This window comes from Amphimedon queenslandica, unplaced genomic scaffold (assembly GCF_000090795.2).
Source record: "Amphimedon queenslandica unplaced genomic scaffold, v1.1 AMPQUscaffold_13227, whole genome shotgun sequence".
Lineage (NCBI taxonomy): Eukaryota > Metazoa > Porifera > Demospongiae > Haplosclerida > Niphatidae > Amphimedon > Amphimedon queenslandica.
Genome location: NW_003546537.1, coordinates 68882 through 72683, shown reverse-complemented (window position 1 = coordinate 72683; position 3802 = coordinate 68882). Strand labels below are relative to the sequence as shown.

Sequence of the window (3802 nt, the reverse complement as noted above, 5' to 3'; positions counted from 1 at the left end):
AGTTTGCATACTATCAACTTTAGAAGGACGTTCATTACTTGCATTGATTGCTTATATTATATGCTACCAGACACCTAATCTCAAGCTGATTGCTCAAAAATTGTCCAGTAATGTATGGTAATCTAAAAGTAATGCAAAACAATAATAATAATAATTATAAAATGAGTCTACAGAGTCTGCTGCACAAAGAGTTTCATTGCTTCAGCCTTGTGTTCTTTTTCAGGGTACCAAAAACTTCCGCAATGCATCTAAAGTGTCTCATCATTGCAAAATCTGTTTATTGCAAGATACCTGCAGCTGAAGCTCCTGTGGCACTAATGATTGCCTTTTATGTGTACAATATACAATACACTGTAGGATGTAGCAATCTCTATAGCATATTAGAATGTCTCTTTGGAAAGAAACCAGGAATAAAAAAGAAAAGTGTCATCAGTCTTGGCCCAGCTGCTTCCTGAAAAAAAAGAAAAAGCATCTACTTACTAGACTAACATTATTAGACATAACTCTAATAACTCCAGTATTATAGTATTAATTATGCATTCTGTTGTCATAGTAACAAGTCATTTTTAATCCTTTTCCTTACACAATGAAATTTATAAAAATTAGTCTTTAGGACGTTTTGAATTATACATGTTGTCAAGGAAACCCCTCAAATTAGGTGCATTTTTTGATGCCACACCCCTTGACCATGCCCAAGCAGCCATTTTGATCGTGTTTCATAGAGTATCTTTGTGCCTTTCAAGAGCTCTCAGTAGACCTGCAAATTCTATTCCATTCACTTAAAAGTGCTCCAAAGCACCTAAACTGCTTGCACCTACATAGATTTTAGCTGCTGCATTTACTACAACCAGTTTCATTGCTTTTACATACTTCATTTGTGTCAGATTTCATTCAATCAATGATTCAACCAATATCATCAACGATAGTCAATTTCTTGCAAAAAAGTGTTGAATAGCAATTACATCAAAGTCAGGGGCGGATCTAGAATTTAATTTTTGGGGGGGCAATTGTGAGATGGGAGGGGTAATTAGGGGGTGTGGTCAACTAAACTTGTGCAAAACTTTTTGGGAAGTAAAAATTATGAAGACTAAGCCTGCTAAAATGAGCTCCTTTGTGGTTTAAAGATTGTTTACATAGTCCAGTACTGCAGCTGCTTCACAGTTTTCATAGGTAAACCTAAGTTTATATTACTCCAGAAAATTTTTGGGAGGGCATTGCCCCCCCTGGCCTCCCCATAGATCCGCCACTGATCAATGTGCCGACAAAGCATTCTTTCACTTTTCTATTGTTTCCTATGGTTTCTATTTTACCACTAATATTATTCATTACCAATTTCTGCCAAGATGGTGTGGTTTAGGTGTGGTTTCCTGTAAAACACACGTGTTTGCTCTAAAAAATGGCGTAGTAATTGCTTTTTTATTAATAATTATTACCTTTTTGTAGTTCTAAAACAAATTGTCAGGTAATGAGTTAAATGGAGACCTGTCTAGTCCAAATGACTCCAACCACTACCAATGCTCTAGTAAGTCAAATAAGTGCAAATTGACATGAATTTCATTTACCTGCTATCTCCTAAATTATTGCTAAATACTCTCCAAAGTGGTGAAAGTCCTCACTACAGTATGACCTAGAAACGAAACTTGACAAGAATAAGATAACAATGCTTATGAAAAATCACTACAAAAACCTTCATTGGGACCTGTGATAGTCTTCGAAACAACCTGACCTAAATAAGAGAACATGGCAACATGAACATGCAAAAGAAGTATAACTACGTTGACCTTCTGGCTTTGTGCTAATACAGTGACACCTACCTCTCTTTCACCCTACCTCGGTAGCTTTTCAAATGTGATATTCAATGGAAGGTACCTATTGTTGTCTCTCAATACCTCTAGATCTCCTTTGTCTCCCTTGATAATTGTCAAGAAGTGTATGACAAAGTTTAATACAAAATTCTAACAAATTCAATGGAACGAGCCCCTTGCTTTTGTATGTAGCTTTGTGAATAATGTAAGCATCATTGATTGCCAAATCAAAGAAACAGCAGAACAGATGAATCCATGATCTTTTGGACTTTCTATCATAGCCATATGTTCTCCAAAGCTGATCAGTGAGGTCAACTCCACCAATAAATTTGTTATAAGCAGGAAGGAGAGGTGGGATACTCTGATAAGCAAACATGCCATCTAATTGCATACATGGCACTTGATGAGGCATTGCTTCTGGAAAAACATTGCTAATAAAACGAACTAATTTAAAACAAAGTACACAATATTGTTGCTACATACTCACCCTTGGGCAGTGTGACATTTTTTAGCTCATTTGGAAAACCATTTGCATTGGATTTTGTTGTTCCTACTGTGTAAATTTGTTGTTGGGCAAGTTCCTGTGTAATATTGCTGCTAGTATAAAAGTTGTCCATATAAACTACATGATTCAGTCCAGTGAAACTAACTAAAAGATCACCAACAACTCTCTTTACTAGTCCATGTTCAGACACTTTCTTACCTGTTACTGGATGGACTGACATACCATCATACACCTGAAAAGTACACCAGTAACTTGTTTTAGCATTTGAGCAAGACCAAACCTTGAATCATTTTTTAGTGCGTTTTTTGGGCATTTTAACATTCCCACTGCTCCTACCTTTGTACTTAACCATGGCTTCATCTAATGAAAGCTCTTGACCAGGATTAAAATGGGCCAAATATGTATGACTTAAAACTTCAACTACAGGCTTGAGCTTCTAACTCAGGCTTGATGTTTTCTCTACACTGCAGTTATCTACCAAATGTATGTTACCTCTAATTGCCCAAAACGTATTATGAGACTCTTTTTAACAGATTCAACACCAAGTAAAGGGTCAGAGCTCCAGTAATTGTCTATTTTAGGCAAATGATGAATTCCCATCACTACAGTTATCCCTAAAAATGCCCAAACTTCAGTAGTTACAATTTTTCCACTTCCTAATTTTACGATGTACAATGGCATACCTGTTAGTTTCTTTGGCTGTCAACTCACATAATGAATCCGGCCAAAAAAGTTTGACAAGATCAAAAGGACTCATAGAATGATCAACAACAGGTGATGGACCTTCCAAACCTTTAAACTCTGGGTATCTTCCAGATTGAAGAGAAACATCAAGTGCATAAGCACTCACTTTCTTCTTAAGCTTTAATGTACAGGGAAGACCATCAAAATCCTCACCATCAATAAAAGTAGACTCCTTTTCTTCTTCCTCCTCCTTCTTCTCACTGTCACTGCTATCATCATCTTCAGAACTTTCATCAGATGGAGAACACCTACATGTACAGTACAATTAGACGGTATGAAATTCAAATTATTGCTTAAAAATTGAGTATTTAAATGAAATTAATGACTAGGAGGGGCTAGCACAATTGGAACGAGTTCGTTTACTTAGGGGGGACTGGGTATTACTAAATTCAAGCAAAATTAATAATATTCATAGCCCTAAACACTAATTATTGCCCAAAATTCCACTTTTTAAATTAAATTCACAACTGGGAGGGACTAGCACAATCAGAATTGGCTCGTTTCGTTACTAGAGACTAAAACAGACTAGATTCAAGCAACATTAATGATATTCATAGTCCTAAACTCTAGTAATTGCCCAAAATGCTACTTTTTGAATTAAATTTACGACTGGGAGGGGCTAAAACAATAGAAACGAGTTTGTTTAGTTACTAGGGACTAAAACCGACTAGATTAAGGGAAAATTAATGATATTCATAACCCTAATGACTAATTATTGCCCAAAATGCCACTTTTTGAAATAAATTCA

The 3802-nt window shown here is 36.0% G+C and overlaps 1 long non-coding RNA gene across 1 annotated transcript; it reads right to left on the bottom strand.

Moving 5' to 3' along the window:
- Positions 1 to 411: 411 nt before the first annotated feature.
- LOC109584248 (uncharacterized) lies at positions 412 to 2038 on the bottom strand. The gene is made up of 4 exons (XR_002185917.1): positions 1563 to 2038; positions 1434 to 1519; positions 1330 to 1389; positions 412 to 451 (listed from the first exon to the last, which is right to left on the bottom strand). It is a non-coding gene; the product is annotated as an uncharacterized LOC109584248 (long non-coding RNA).
- Between the last annotated feature and the right edge of the window lie 1764 nt (positions 2039 to 3802).